The sequence below is a fragment of the Pinus tabuliformis genome, chromosome 9 (assembly GCF_031772625.1).
Source record: "Pinus tabuliformis cultivar Carrire ecotype Pingquan chromosome 9, CPIR1, whole genome shotgun sequence".
In the NCBI taxonomy this organism is placed as follows: Eukaryota; Viridiplantae; Streptophyta; class Pinopsida; order Pinales; family Pinaceae; genus Pinus; species Pinus tabuliformis.
Genome location: NC_142307.1, coordinates 1,524,106,073 through 1,524,123,908, shown reverse-complemented (window position 1 = coordinate 1,524,123,908; position 17,836 = coordinate 1,524,106,073). Strand labels below are relative to the sequence as shown.

General features: G+C 33.3%; 1 pseudogene; it reads right to left on the bottom strand.

Annotated features, from left to right (window-relative positions):
• Positions 1-7,966: 7,966 nt before the first annotated feature.
• Positions 7,967-8,122, bottom strand: LOC149154406 (5.8S ribosomal RNA; annotated as a pseudogene).
• Positions 8,123-17,836: the final 9,714 nt, after the last annotated feature.

Below are 17,836 nucleotides of genomic sequence, written 5' to 3'. Positions count from 1 at the left end.
CGACCCTTGACATTCCCCTTTGTGACTCTTCAACTACCCTCATGACTCTTCAACTTACATATGACTATTTACATTCTACTATTGACAATTGGTCTTTCACTTTACAACATGTTTATAATACAATTTGCACATGTACCCATGCGAGACAAAAATGGGTTTGAGTAAGCTATACAAGACATCAATAAGACTCAGACAACAATGGGAAGACTAACTCATCGACATCCTCTTGGTGATCGTTGGTGGCGAACTAATGCCAAGCTTGTTAGTTTGTTGAGGTGCCTACGTACTCCATGGTGACATCCTTTTGAAAGTGAACTCTTGCTTCCGCAGCATCCGGGTACACTAATTTGAAACCTCTATCCAACTCGTCATATAGCATGTGCAGCATCGTCTTGAGGGCAGTTGGACCAGCGACATATTGGTGCATAGTGTCTGTGTTCATCTGCAAATATGTGTTGGTGGCTATGTGCATCAACTGCTCGAAGTACATGTCTAGCTCCAGTTAGACTTCGTTCTTTGCTTTCGCCTCGGTGAGTGTGCCAATGGATGGAATTGCATGCATGCACACAATGACATCCATGCTCCTAAACACTCATGCATGTGAAGCTTGTAAGTTGGGAGTTCCTCATAGTTTTGGATCTGACTCCAGATGTGTGCCTTCAATTCCACTGCCTTTGGCTTCATCATCTTTGGAAAGTACAACAGGGATCCCTTGTATCTAATTGTCCATATATGTATGTGATTGACAACAATGTGTATGTCTGTCAAGATGCGTTCTCTCCTAGCACGACATTGTTGTCAACCATTAAGATGGACAACTGAATCATGCACGGTGATGAACCTGAAGTACAAATTCTCTATGATTGTCTAGAGAGATGATAACTAATCAAGTATCACTTTCCTCCAATCTACTCTGGCGAATGTTGTATCTTTCTCTTCTCTCTTCTTAGCCGCTTGCAATTCCTTAGCCATGTGCTCATCCTCATCTATCAAGAATCTCACACTTTAGTTGGTGGCTTCGGCATATGCCTTTGCAGCATCAGCCAATGTAGCTAGATGTTTTCCGACATCGGACATGATCACTCGTTCTTGAAAATGTGTAGGAGATGCATGGACATCTGGAGTGGGCACTCTGCATGAATGCATGACACTATGTTGTGACTGGTGAAAGGATATGTTGTGCACATTTGCTTCCGAATTGTCCTGAAGGATTTCATTGTCTCCTTGATCACTTGAGATTTTCTCTGCTCCTGGATCTGGGGAAGCCTATGGAGTGACCTTTGGGTCCTTGGTCATGAGATATGTATCCTTATCCTTCTTCGCCTGAAACACATCCATGTCCATCTGATCCAACATCTGTTAAATCTCTTGAGCAAAGTCCTGCTCCTGCAACTGCTCACCCTGTTTTCTATCTCTCAACTGTGATGATTCAAAAACTTATATTTGCGCAGTTTTATCAATATGTGCACATTGTGCTTCCTGTTGTTCCTGTTCCTACTACACTTCCTTCTCCCTGAATCTGTGCAACTCTTGTTCTTCCCTTAGTAGTTGCTTCACCTCTTGCAACTTCTTCTTCGCCTCCTCTAGTTTCTACTTCTCCCTTTGTCTTTACGCAATCCTTCTATTGTGATTTCGTGTCTTTGTCTCAATCTCCAAAGATTCTCTTACTGCAAGTGGTTCTTCGTTGAACTTGTAACTTTGCTCCACCTCTGTGCTATCATCAATCTTCCTCTTTCCTTTTTCATGCGTAGGTCTACTGCCCTCTACTGCTGTTGATGTTGCTTCTCTCTGAGATGCTACTGCCTTGTGCACTGCTAAGTACTCTACAACCACTCTGACTGGTTCATTGAGCCTTGAGGAGTTATAGCAGTATCTCCATGGGTCTTCCTTAGGCCAATGACATGCCCCATGGATGCAAGGATGATACACTCTCACACAGTGGTCCTTCACTAAGAAATGCAAGTCATATGGATTGAAACTTCTAGTGCCAAAGTTGAACCTCTTGAATTCCTCCATATCGACCTCAGCGTGCTTCAGAATCTGGATATCATACAACCGGATCCACAAAGGAAGAGTGGGCCTTCTTCTTCCTGTGCAGTCTCACTGACAACCTTGTTGAGATCTGGTATGCAACCTATTGCATGACCAACTTGTCCATGGAAAACTTCAGTAACACATGCAGAGCCTTCTCCAAGTTGTACATCCGGATGAAGGTGCCAAGGGGTGAGGCATACCAATCTACTATGTTAACCAATGCCTCCATCATTGCTTGTGACATGTAAGGAAGATCCTGCTCAAAGATCATCATGTACAACGGGGTGACAAAGTGGTCTGAGAGTTGTAGTATAACTCCTCGGAAGTTGCACTCGGAGAACAACCAACAATAGATATGCACATAGTTTTCTGAAGGTGTCCATGCCCAACCCAAGCCAGGGAACTATTGACAAGCACAGATTGCATCAAGAATGTAGGTGGACATGAAAAGATTTTCTTGTTGACCCATGGGTGATTTCTGGGCATTTGTTACTTGCCCCTTCAGGTGGAGAGCCAACATGTTGGACTAACTGAAAGGTCTTCCTTTGATCACTAGCCGATCCAACACGATCACCCAACTCTGTGAGAAGGTTTCTGTACTCTCTTGGCCATATAAGTGGCATGAAAATATCACCAAGAAATGATAAGACTTTTGAAATGTCTTTGTCTTATATACATGGTTGGGTGTCATCTTGAACTTAGAAGACTCTCTCACCCAAATCTTCAAGATGTATCTTGAGTTTGTTTTGTTGCTAGCATTGGTGAAGAGTGAATCCATTTTGTTCACCGGTTGTGGCAAGTGATACATCTCCTGAAATTTCTCTACCCTGAAGGTAGAAAGTTCTGTTTCACTGACACTTCTAAGTACCTTTGTCTCTGGATCAGTATGAGAGACAATCTAGTGGATCATGTTCACGCATGAAAATGCGGGATACCTGCATGTAACTCAGTACAAGCCAGACTTGTGTATGTTGACATAGACTTTGTGGTCCTCCAGATTCTCCTCAAAGGTGCCTGGAAAGTTTTCATTGATGTCTTGCCATTTGATCTTGACCTCCTTGTCAATGAACAACTTAGTATCTTCATAGATGGGCAAGCTCATAGACACTTGCTCGACCTCTAGTTGTACTCTCAATGCCGTCCTTTGACCCTACTCTCTTGGAAACCATTGTACCTATACAATTGAGAGACTGATGAACACCTGTGATGCCTAGAGATAGAGAAACACTCATGGCAAGAAAACTTTTAGTTGAAAACCAAAAGCAACTTGAGGACTGACATTTAACACACCTGATTGACTGACTAGGAAAATTGCATAGTTTTCTCTGGGAGACTGGCTGCTAGAAATATGTAGAGGATAATCCAGGCTACCAGTGAGCTGACTGAGCACTAAAACTACACAGATCACAGTCTAACTTGGCATGGTGAGGACTGGAACTACACAATGTGGAGTTTCAGTTAGCATGATTGCTACCTAGGAAATGCACTGCGCAATCTTGAGGGAAAACTCAGAAACTGTCTCTCAGAATTGCGCAGAGAACATCTTGGGAGGCCAGTGTGAGGTAGGCTCTGCGCAATTCCTGGGAGAAAGGAAAGGCCTTCCATCCCATAAATGCATAGTGCAAGCCAGGCAAGGCAATGTCCGGGCCAAGGTAGCTCAGACCTGCTGACGGGCGACTGAAAACCAATAAGGACTAAAAGCATGTGCAGAGCTGGTGCAAACATGAGCGAATGAACTTGTATGCAATCAGTAAGTGCAGGATTAATTAAGTACAATCAGTAATGATGATTGTTAGTGTAGAAACAATGTCATGCATACGATGGTAAGGAAATGCAATGCAAAACTTGGAACAACACTTATAAAAGCTAACATACATTGAAACGACAAAAAATGTTCAACAAAACAAAACAAACATTATTCAGACAAATTGAAATACAAAAAGAAATAGAAAAACAACAAAAGACATGAAATGCAGACTTACCCATAAAAAGATGTGATGAGTGTACCGAAGGTTGCTAGATGCATTGGGAATGTGAGAGATCCAAGATCGAAGTGAAGAATGAGCTCTAGAGTGTTGAATAAATAGTTTTGACAAGATCGAGGTTTATGACGTGCATGCCCAATCTAGGAAAAATCCAAACTTGGTGGGAGGTTCCTAAAACGTCTTTTGCATATAACCTCCAGCTGCTAAAAATGGATCCCTAAAATCTAGGGATGATTTTTTATTTTTTATTTTTGCTTGTATAGGAAAAAGATGCTCATGCATGCAAGGCAAGGTTGCGTAATCCTGGAGGGAACCAGTCAACTTGTTAGCATATGCAATGGTCAACAAGCCTTGGGATGACTTCTGTGCAATTTCTCGGCTGAGTACCTCTCGCTTCCCCTCAAGATTTGCACAATTTCTGGACTAAAGCCGAGGCTGGCAGTCATAATTGCGCAAATTCTAAGAGCAATCTTGGTGATGGGATGCTCTACACAATTTTCTTGGGGAAGGCAGCCTGCCTGCTCTACGTAATTCTGGAAAGCAGTGCTTGCAGCCAAGATACACTGCACAATTCTAGAGAGCAAGGTTGGTTTCCCTCCCATGCTGCGCAGTTTTCTAAGTCAGCACAAGAGTAATTTTGAGACCAAGTCATGGGAGGTCAGCTTGCGGGTGAAAAACAAACAAGTTAGCAAACACAAGTTTTTAAGCCAAAAAAACTCAACTGAAAGCATAATTACCTGGGTAGTGCAAAACATGTTGCTAAGGATGTTTGGTAGGGAGGCTCCAAAATGAAGCTAAGGGAAAATTTTGGAGGATGGTTGTAGCCGCTACAACATGCTAATGGCATCAACCTCTCCCAAGGTTGGAATGTTTGGTTTAATGTGGGGGGGAGGGTGATATCTAACTACATTTGGTTCTTGTACTTGGTATTTCCTATCATTTGCAATTTCATTATGCTAACTAATCATTATCTAAAGCAGCTTTCGTTAAGGTTGTCCTGTGATGGCATCATGGTTGCCTTAATCTATTGTTTAAGGCCACCTCCAGACAATATGCCTTGCAAGCAGAATTTGTTATCTCTATTAATTATGCACAATGTCTCTGGGTATTTGATTCATAGCTACCATGCCTATGATATTTGTCATAGCCTCACTTCCAATGATTAGCCATACTTTGGTTTTTATTGATACACACAAAATTGGATAGTTTTCATTATCTTCTTCCTCTGAGCTTATGTCGATTGATGATTCTATGAATATTTAGTAATCAGACAGGCATAGGCAAGGTCAAATAATTTATAGAGCCCATGTTTGTATGATTTTCAAATATTCATGGAATCAACAATCGTCATAAAGATGCCCGTCATCTTCCCATGGCTTAGCAATCTTCATCCACTCAGGCTTGCATGGTGGAGCTTTAGTTGGCCACCGATTCTCACAATGAGAATTTGACTCTCTAGGACATAATTGTACCTCCTTTCAATTAGCCAAAGATGGTAATTTCCTCATGATATTTTGGTCTCTTATATTCAAGGATCCCATGGTCTCTAGTTGGAAATAGGGGTAATCATTTTTCTTGGTTGGTCATGGGTAGCACAATGGTGGTTCGCCTCTCAAAGTGACCTTTTTCTCTATTCCTATGGACACTATTTGTAGCTAGATTTGTTGAATAAGTTTCTTCACAGTTTGATGCTCTTACTTTTCCATGGTGAACTCTTCACTATGCTGGTTGGACTAGCTTCTCAGTGCATTTCCCTTATTTCTCTCCTTCAGCTTGTTTAGCACCTCAAAATCATGGTCCATAGTTGGTTCTTAGTTTTTGTGGTCTGGTCAGGGAAGTGTTGGTTCTCAGTGGTTGCAGTAGGAATGTGGTTACGATGGCTTTTAATGGTCGCAATACTGGACACCTATGGCTGGTTCCAAAGTTTTTCCAATTCTTTGGGTTTCCCAATTCTATGCTCTAGTAGTAATGTTCAGTGCCATTTTGCTCTACTTAAGTTGTAATAGCTCTAGAAAACATAGTTCTCATATTTTTTCATGCTCTTTTGAGCAATTTTTGGTTTCCCTTTTTCAATTTGTTGAAACACAATACTTTTAATCAAAATATTCAATTTGTGTTACTAGTCTAGTTTTTGGCAAGCAAACAGTAGCAGAGAAAGCCATAACTTGTAAAACTCTTCTTCATTAATATAAAGTAGTACTTCAACTAAAATAAATCTATTAAATAAAATAAAATAATATAATATATCAAATTTAATATTTTTAAGCTATCAAATATAATACACTATTTTTGTCATTTAATCACGATACATTTCTAGATATATATAACATGTTTTTGTCTATGTATTGAGTGAAAGAACTGTCACATACCTATCTTATTTCTACACTTTAATATGTGGAACATTATAATATGAATTTGACATTGTATCATTTGTTGTTTTAATATAATATTAGTTTAACACACTATGATTTCCTATGTCAAAATATGAGAAAAAAAGACACGGTATCATTGAATCTTTAAACATCCTCTGTAACAGTATAAAATTAATCATTGTTGGTTTTATAACCGAAAGCGTTCAACACATAACTTAGAACAACGATGCTTGGTCATAAAATTTAGTGAAGTCATGCATGGGTATTCAAAGGGGTGAAACATTGTTCAAATACCTTGAAGCAAGTGGTCTTACTCTACTCCGTTTCTAATAGAACAAAATAGTTTGGCTGAGCAACAAGTTTATTAGTGTTGTTTGTTGTGAGGGTGTAATAATAATAATAATAATATATTATTTCAAACATGAATGAGTGTTTTCAAACATGAATTATTGGAACAAGAACGTGGTAATTAGAGGGGAATGAAAAGGTTTGAAGGACAAATTAGAATTGTGCGATGTTGATGGAGAAACAAGGAGAAGCACGGTTGATCTATCATTGTTTTCCTGCGATGATGTTGCGTACAAAGATGTTGTATTTGTCTTACTCAAACATTCTGGTGGCTGTAGAACACCAACCGTGGGCGGCAGGCTTGGAATTTGACGTTTCACAGGACATTTGTTGTTTTAAAATTTTAAAATGTTCACACAAGCAAGTAAAAGAAAAAAGATAATTGAAACTTGATCATATTTATGTGATAATTAGTAGAGATATGTTAATTGGGGATTTCATATATATATAATTAGGTCAATTTCATATTTTTGTGATAATTAGTAGAGATAGAATTTAGATGAATTGGATGTTCTATATTTCTGTGATCATTAGTAAGTACAGATTAATTGGGGGATGAATTTTGAACCTCATAATTTAAGTTGTATAGTAATAGTAATATTGACGTATGTGGTTAAGGTATTTTTTTTACAAAAATGAGAATTTTGTATTTATAATCAAAGTCTACAGTTGGGCAGAGCAGGTACCTCAATAAGCACATATTAGTATTATCATATTCCAACATATAAATATTATAAAATATTTCAATTGTTCTCTCCTATCTATGAACAACTTTTTTGAAGGGGTATCAAATTGAACTACAAAAGGGGACTTGGATCTAGTTCATTACTAAGGATGCTTCTACATACTACAATTTGAGGGATATTGCTACTCGTTTTTCATGAAAAGATCTTCTCAATGTGCTAATTATTATTAGGCATTCATCCTTATAAGTTATTTTTCCTTTGCCTTAGTATATGTCTAAACTCAATTAACATTTTTCCCTAGGATGAGATCACAAAAGGGAGTTAGAACTCTCCACTAAGGTAGAAAGATAATGGGAAACAAATGCCTTAGTGACCTAACATTGACAAATGTTGACTCGCCAAATCAAAAGGACATGATCATGTGTTGTTTTAATTCAAGGTAGAGAACATGGCATGTATTCTATCCAATTGCACCATGTTACCCACACAATCGACCATCTTTGCCCCCCCCCATTGCCTTATAAGGAGCACATATATTTGATGTCATTCCTAGATAAATGTGCTCTTAATTAAAGGCTTCGACACGCATTGCAATAAAAAAATCAATAATTCACAGGGTTGTATGCTTTACACTAGGTATTGCATTTTGTTGCATTCTTCATCATAATTAACACCAAGATATACACTATCAAAAATCAATTTCTTCATACACAAATGACCATCCTCTCTCTTTCCCACTACCTTACAAGGAACATGTATATTCAATATGATTCCTAAATAAATATTCTCTCAATCCACACATATACAATTCATATTTAAAAAATTAATAATCATAAAATTATGTAATTCATACTCAATTTCACAGTTTACATTTTCTTATATTCTTTATTATAACAAGTGTCAAAATGTTTAGTATTAGATAATAGAAATAATTTCCTTATACTATCATTATATTTTGTGAGAGAAAATGATTGCACTGAGAGTTACTCTCCAACCCAATATGAAAGATATGTTCTAATGTCCTCTCATGTTCTGCTAAACATTTTGACTCAGTAAAATTACATAAATATAAAAATAAAATAAAATATGAAATTAACAATTAAAATGATATTGAGGTAAATTAATCAATTATTGGTTTGAAATTTTTTGGATACAAGTTTTGACACCCCGTGTTTTTTCTCATGGTATTCTTAACCCATGGTTTTTCTCATGGTATTTTTCTCTAATGTAGCCTATTTAAAGGCATAAAATTCCATCATATTTACAACAACCATCGTGTCATGTCATGTAAACATTAGCGATTTATTAAATTTACTTTGATATAATTTAACTTTATCTGACTAAGGTGAAGCATGAACTTTACTTCATTGTGTTCATTGATATGTCTAGTATGGTATCTGATGATTATATTTTTGAAAATTAGTTATTTTTAGAGTTTAATTTTGCATATAATGTATATATCATGCACAATAAAATTCTAAAAAGATAAAAATAGTTTGTTTTTTTGTCTTGAAATATCAAAGTCACATAATTGAGAAAGTCCATTACAACATGTCTATCGTAACATCCCCCAGTAACCTCACATGAAAACTCATGGAGTTATATTTTTTTTTACACAATTTACCCACGAGTAACTATCGAAGTTACTACTCCAGTTTCCTCATTAACCATTAGATATAATATTTATCATTACATGGAGTAACTTTAGTAAGGAATAGTGAGTTACATAACCATGAACAACCACTGTTGTAGCATATTAACATAAACATTCTAACATACTCTTGCATCATTTTCATGATTCTTTTAACTAGATTAGTTAATCACATACATGATATTGTAAACATCATATCATGCAAAGAATCATCATCATCAAACTGACACAATAAGTAATCACATCATTAAACACTGATATACCATGGAATCCATGAAGGGTGAAAACCAATAAATGTTTGATTTTATTATTAACCGTTCATGAGGGTGTTCACCCCTCACTATATGGATTATAAGTGAGTCCATCCCTTAACCATTGTCATAAAATCTTATAAAGAAATATAATTTAAATACAATATCTAGCTAAAAGACATTACAATCATCATGATATAATTTACCCACAAACCTTCAATTTTTGTATCTTTGTGACTTGGTTGTTCCATCATTGGACCATCCTGCAACTCACACTCATCTGCATGGACCATTAATTCTTTACCTGCTACCATGTTAAATATAATCTATCATTTGCACAAGTCACCATCATTTCCTGTCATTGTTGTTGTCAAAATAAGTTGATATCATGATTATATAAAGTATTAATCAACCAATAATCAATCTTTAATAGTGATTCTTCAACATCTACTCATGTGCATACATGAAATGTAAATATAATATCACAACATGCTTCTTCTAACAACACTGTTCATTCATTAGTTATAAGAAAAAACATATCAAAATAAATACCACATTACTATGATCCTTCCCGCACAAATACATGTTCATTTCCAAAGGAAAACTACTGTAACCATCCATTTTCATTTAAAGGATATTAGCAACTTAACTTTGTTTTGTATGCATGTGGTTAGATAAAAACCATTTTCATTTAAAGGATACTAGCAACTTAACTTTGTTTTCCATGCATGTAGTTAGATAAAAACTTATTCAAATAAAGATAGCCCCTCGACTTCTTCTTTGTGCATGTAACTAAGTAATCTTTCCAATACAATAGATATTATTATTATTACTATTATGCATGCAAATGCATGTCTCCTTTTAATGGAAAGCTAACACTATAGATACTACTATCATGCATGCAAATGCAAGTCTCTTTTCAAAAACTATCTTTCTCAAAATAGGGTTATTTACAAAGTCTATAGTACACACAAATACATGCTTTTTTCTAAAAGAAAACTAATGTGTTAGTTATCATTTCTTGCATGCAGATATATTTATTTTTCCAAAGCAAAGTTAATGCATTTATTGCATGTGATTACTTGTTTCTCTTCCAATGTCTAACATAATGATTATTCCGTTCTGCATGCAAATTTTTGTTTCTCTTCAAAAGGCCTTACACAATAATTATATCATTTCCATGCATAATTCTTTTCAAAGGATCAAGCATCATAGGCATACTTTTCATGGATGCAAATATCCTATCTATATCGTGCCTGTGGATAACTTATTTCCTCTCAAGAAATATCAAACATAGTAGTTTTATTTTGTGGACACAAATAACTTATTTTCTCTCAAGAAATATCTAGCACAATAGTTCTATTTTGGTGTATGCAAGGAATTTATTTCCTCTCAAGAAACATTAAACCAACTAGTTTAATTTTAGTGCATGCAAATACAAGTCCATGTTCTGAAAAGGGGAGTTTAAACATAATAGTCATTAAACACGTGTTCTATTTTCAAGAATTCTAACACAGAATTAATGTTTCTTGCATGTAAATATACATTTTTATAACACATTGGTTGTTCTTTATTCATGCACTATTTTTTTTTTTTCCAAAAGTATGCATACCCACACCTTTTTCTTTTCCAAGAATTTAATACAATAATGCATGCAAAATATTTTCTCTTTTCCAAGAATATAATATATGCAAGAACATTTCGCTTTGATATCTAATACAGTGATACATGCAATTAATATTTCCTTTTTAAGAATTAGCATAAAAATTTATTTCAAGAATTCCAATTAATGGATATGACTATTGTTCACATGTTCCTATTAAGAGTCTATAGGAATTGTGTTAATATTTCCAAAGAAATTAAATCTAATTTTCTCTCATAATTTACTGGCAATTTTTTTAAATGAAACAACTTGTTTTCTTTTTTTCTTTTTTTATCAAAAAAGTTTAAGAACATTCTTTTCATGAAAAATATCATATGTGTTTTCTTTCCAAAAAACTACATCCCTAACTTAATATATTTTACAATGCAATTTTTTTAATAAAATAATGTAATTTCTTTATAGTATTGAGTATTTATGAAATAGTAACTTGCACGCCAACATGTTAAAGGTTGAACGGCTTCAATGAAATGCAGTCACTATAGCATTTATGAAATAGTGACTTGCAGGCCAACATGTTAAAGGTTGATTGTGGAACTTTCTCAAACCAAGAAATGGATATCTTTAGACAATCAACTGTGCCAATCGTAATCTATTATATTGGAACTCATGAACCATATTTGGTTTCAAATGTCATGCCAAACTAGTAGTTCTATTAGAGTCTAGATTTTTGCAAGCTTAGGAAAAAGACAACGGTTCATAGTGTTGCAGAGATTATTTCCAATCTAATTGTTGTTGGACAAGAGGCAATTATAGGGTGTATTTCTCATATACAATTGATTAAGAAAATAATCAAATAGTAAGGCAATTCCATGGTGGTTTGTAATTATTTGGAGACCTTAAATAAACTAATAATAATTTTATTTTGTTTTGTAGTTGTTATGAGTTTTATAGTTTGAAAAGGCATTGTTTAGTGATTATATTTTTGAAAAACAAAAAAATTGAAAATTAATTATTTTTAGAGTTTAATTTGGCATATAAAGTATATATCATGTAAAATAAAATTTTAAAAATATAAAAATAGTTTGTTAATCAAATTCATTACAAAGTGTCCATAAAAACTTTGAAATAACATTATACACTAAAAAGAGATGATAAATCAAATTTAAAATAATGACTTATGTTTATTCCAAAATCCATCAAAACTTTGGAAATAATATTATATATTGAAAAGAGATGATAAATAAAAATTAGAATAATGGCTCACGTCTATTTCATAATTATTTCAAGAAACATTTTCATTTTATTATTTTTTCCATTGTTTAAATTTATTTGTAATATGAAATTTAGTTACAATCAATTTTTCATTTCAAATTTAAATTTTATACAATTTTGAAATTTAAATCTCAATGGAAGAATTTTTTTTTTCAAGTTAATGTTTATTTAAATTTATAAATATATTTTATTTTAAAATACTTGATTAAAATTAATAAAATAACAAATATATTTACATAATACAATTACAAATAAAAAAATTAAATGTATAATCCAAAATCATCTTCAACCACATTTTTCTTTTTTGGACTAAAATTATTTTCTATAACTTTTTACTTTATTTAAATTTATTTATAATATAGAATTTAGTTTCAATCAAATTTGAATTTGAATTTGAAATTTAAATTTAAATTTTATAAAATTCTAAAATTTATTTTGTATAAAATTAAAATTGCAATAGGTAAATTAAAATATTTTGTTTGTATATATTCTTTCAAATTAATTTTGATTTGAATTTATAGATATATTTTAATTCAAAACCAAGACTTACCAAGCCACCAAGAGGGATTAAGTCTTTTTTCACTCTAAAAGAGATTTGCATCTCAAGAGATTTAATCCCTCTCGATGCTTAGTATATTTTGAGAGTTAAAATGGATCTAAACTGGTATAATAATAATTATCGTAAATAAAACAAATAAAACAAGAAAAACAATTAATTTCTATTTAATTTTGTCCTAAAACTGTGTTTGCTTTGGTTAAGCACCCTTCTATTAATGTAGGGAAACATGTTAACAATGCAAAACCCAAAGACACTCGTCTTCTTTTAATGTAAGGAAATTTGTTAACAATGCAAGACAAAAAAGCATTTGGTAAGAGTGAAAGTCTACTAGTTACAAATAGCCAAAAAATAATTCCAAGTGGAATAATTTTCCTTAAATAAAAATGATAAATCAACATGCATTAACATATAGCAACTAGTAATAACTCAATTCACTACTAAATTAATAATTAAATTATAGTAAAATTTTCAACTTAAAAATAAAAATAAAAAATTCTACCAAATAAAAGCATATAAATATAATGCTAAAAGCACATAATGGTCGCTCTCAAAATAACATCCTCAATTCCTAAACCAGTGGTATATTCTACCACTTGCTGTATTAACGACAAAGCTATAGAAAGGAAAGTAGTGACTCCGTGGTCGGTGCTTCTCGAAGGTGTACGATCAGCTTGAAAAAAGGTCTGAGGTGTCTGACTGCGATGTTGAAAAGAAGTGGAAAATAACAAATTTTGCCGTTTGAATTTCAATTCATAAAACACTGATTATGGTATTGTAGACTTGACTTTCAACTTGTGTTCACATGGTATATTTTTTTAAGCGGCAAGCAATGGTGATGGGCGGTTTGTTTAAGAAAGGACCCACCAACCAATCTCTCCCATTTGACGCGTTATTTTCAAAACATTGAATGAATGCAAGACATGTTAGAATTTATTTTAAAAGACAATCTTGTTAATTGAAATTGGTTTTTTTTTACATTTATTTTACAAGATAATAGATAATTATATATAATAATGAATTTAGCCTTTTGTTTTGTGGAGGCGGTGGAAGAAGAAAGAAAGAGTGAGTTTGAAATGGGAAGAAGAGTGTATCAAATGGATAGAATTAAAGAGTTTGTCAAGAGAATATCCATCAATTATTTTGTGGGTAAAAGTGGATAGAATTAAAGAGTTTGTAAAGAGAATATCTATCCATTATTTTGTGGGTAAAAGTTTTTTATAAAAGTGGATTTAAGTTGTGTAGAGAATGGTTGCTAAGCAAGTGAAGGATTTCCTTACTATAGTGTGTGACTTTATTATTAGTATTGTTATTTTTTTATATGAGAGTTATTTGGATAGTGAAATTAGGCTATATGGAGGAACTATGGGTAATGAATCTTTGAGTTTGTTTATTTTATATAATTCATGTCTTTGGATAATATAGAAGGAGATTTTTTTTTCTGTCAACTTTTTTGGTTTCCTTGTTTTTTTTATGAAAGAATCTCAATTTTTATTATATGTATAAAAAATGCATAAACTAGGAAGGACCTATATTTTGGAAGATTGACTAGAGGAAATCATTTTTGTATATGACCAAGGCATCTTCGAAAGATGATAGATGAAAATGGAGAGTTATTTTGCCTCCCCTATTATAACATGTTATCTTATAGTAAGCCATCCTGGGCTAGTGGCACTTTTCCATGAAATGTATCTCTTTTATGACACACTAGTTGTTCATGGTTATTCAAAATTTAAAGGGTTTAAGGTGAACCTTTGGCATGTCTATGTTAGTGAGTGACTAACCCAGAAGTTAGTCATCTAACACTTCTCACTATAGTTAAGGATCCAATAGATAATATAGAAAATACACATAGGGAAACTTCCATATGCTCATTTTTTTAAAAGTTGGAAGCTCAATCCACTGTGTTTTGTTCAAAATTGATAAACCCATTTTCCTCTATTAGTGAGCCAAAGTATCATATCAATACTACCCAAAATATATCTCCTTGGATATCTAAAAAGTTGTATGAAAAGAGAGGCGTAATATCCAAGTACACATTAAGGTTGGTTCAATTGTTGAAGGGCAGTGACAACTTCTTTCTTCGTGTCCATTTGCAAAGCAAATACCAAACCTATCATCCCTGCACTTTGTATGGTGCTTAGGCATCTTGCTTGATTGTGCTTGATGCTGGGACAAGATTCTCCTTTTGTAGTAAAATTACATGATTGTCAAGTCTAAAATAGGCATTGCAAATCGTATATTGTTTATAATTTCATAATGTACATTCTCCTTAACGACGAGTAACACTTATCTTATTCAAGGTCTTCTTTATACCAAGCTTGATTGCCTAAATGTCGTTAAATACAATCACAACATTTCCATGTATAGTATGTGTACAAACACTTATGCTTCCAAAAGCTTTATCAAGAAGAATTTGTTATATATTAGTGTCATCCATGAAATTATGGAAACGTTATAGATTTCATAAGTTGTTCTACGTGCTCACTTTTTAGTGAAAATTGTTAATATAAGGAACACTCCAATGTCAAAGAATTGTTTATAAAAATAAATGCATCTAGATTTGTTGGTGTGGATGCAATACACAGTTTGTCTCATGGTGATGAGTTATCAGTAAACCATAACTTTTGTAGATAACCAACTTCATGTTAGAGATGACTTATATTGGAACTATATTTAGACATCTCCTTAAAGCTTAAAAAATACCAATGAGTAATTGTATTTTTTAATCTTCTATGGTATTAATTCAAATTTACAACTTGATTCAACATTTTTTTAATAAAGTGGTTAGTTGCACGTGCATTGGAAAAAAAAAACCGATATTTGTACTAAATGTTTAGTCAAATGTTTAAACAAGCATTTCATTTAATAATATAACCAATTTAATGTTCAATATTTTTAGTAGCAAGTTTTAGATAGCAAGTTACATGTCTATCCTCTACAGTTGCACCACACTATGTTTTCAACTTGAGAGAATGGTGTTAAATGAGCATAGATCTAAGAGGAGGCATACCAAGCATGGGTTAAAAAAAACATCTATTTCAATTTCCCCTACATCTTGAGTCACCAATTTATAACATATGTATTAAAATTAGTTCTTCACATATTGGGAATGAGATAATGATGTAGAGGATGGAATAGATGATTTATTAAGTGATACTCATGCCATGAAAGGAATGTTTTTAAATGCACTCTAGTACGACGAGCTATTATTGAAAATTTCCTAAAAGCTTGAAATTTGTTTCCACCACCTCTTTCTTTGGACATGGATTTAGGTATACCCAACTGAAGACAACAATGTTACTATATCAACATACATCCATATTATTTCTAGATCTACCAAGTCCCAAGAAGGATCAAATCGCTCAATGCAAACTTCTTTTTGAGTGAAAAACTTGAAGAAAGGTTTATACCTCAAGAGACTTGATCTCTTTTGACATTTGATAGATTCAAACTTAAGATGAATCTATGTTGGTTATTTATAATACTACTTATATTTTTATATAAATTTCTCTATTTCTAGAAATATTGTTATTTTTAATTCTATTAAAATCCTCACAATGATGATTAACGTCCACTAACACTGATATGGTATATTGAACTTAAAGGTAATAAATTACTCAAAATATATGCTACATACATATGTACATGGCATTTTTCTTCAAACATGATTTATTATTTTATTATTTTAATGTTTTATTTTTTTATGTGGTTCAGAGACCCCAGAGATTGGTGACCACTAGGTCCATGGAATATTATTGACTCTAAGTTCTTGTCGGCTCAACCATGGAGCTTGAACCCAAGAACATCGAAATAATTAAACCCATGAGTTGTCAATAGCAAAGGTGCTTTAAAGAAGGGGACTCGACTAATTGATCTAACCCTCAAGGCTTTTTTTTTCAATGTTGTATGTTTAAAATAACTAAATTTAAATAATCAAATGTTGATAGGGTAAATTGTTAAGACACTCCTTGTCACAGGGACTTCAATGGGGAGCAATACCATACCACATGCGTTCATATTGGGGGATATATATTGAAGAAAACATGACAATTTATATATTGAGCATATAATAGGGGGTAAAGGGTTTTTATATTTTGTGTATAAAAAATAGAGCTCAAAGTTAATGAAAAATATAAAAGGGTATAAAAAATGTTAATGAAAACATGGATGCCTAGAATATCTAGTGAAAGTAGGGGTTTTTTAAATTGGGAAGGTGTAATGGCTTTGTATTGGTAGGGGTTTTTTTAAATTGGGAAGGTGTGTTGGGTTTGTTCTTGGCTTATTTGCCCTTCTAATCTAGTCCTCTAGGGAAATGGGCTCAATGTATTTCTGAGTTACCACCATTGTCCATAATATTTGTGCAGAAATCAATATCCAACCACATTTGGCTCCCAAGGCCTTTGAAAAAAAAAATATTTTTTTTATATCTTAGCCTCCTAGTGATTTTGGAACTGTCATCTTATCGCATCGCACTTAGGGAAGGACCCCTTTCTCGTATTTACCTGTCCACAAAAAAATGAAGTGTATTCGTCTGATATTCTCTATAACACTTTTCTGGATCCAAGAAAGAAACATCCAATAGATTAGGATTGCTTCCAACACTAAATTTACAAGAACTAGCCTTCCTATCCTTGAGATCCATCTATGAAACCACCTCTTCAATATTTTCTCCTCCTTGGCTACTAGTCAAAGTCAATCCTCCTTGGTATACCTATTTGGATTTATATTGAATCCAATATATTTGATACTTTCTTCCAACCTCTTGGATTTAAAAGTTATAGTCTGAGCAAGGAATTGTGTCTCTTCTTCTTCTATATTGTATAGGGAACAAACATATTTCCTGATGTATACACCCATCCATGTAGCCTTTACAAAGAGAGTAAATATCTCATTCAACTTCTCCATTTCCTTCCTAGATCCATTGCAAAATATTAGTATTCCATTTACAAATAACAAATGCGTGATTTCTAGAAATCTATCCAACTTCACCCCTTGTATCTCTCCTAATCTCTTGCCCTCAACTAACAATCTTCTCATTTCTTCTAGTAGTATCAGGAAAATCATAAGTGAAAGAG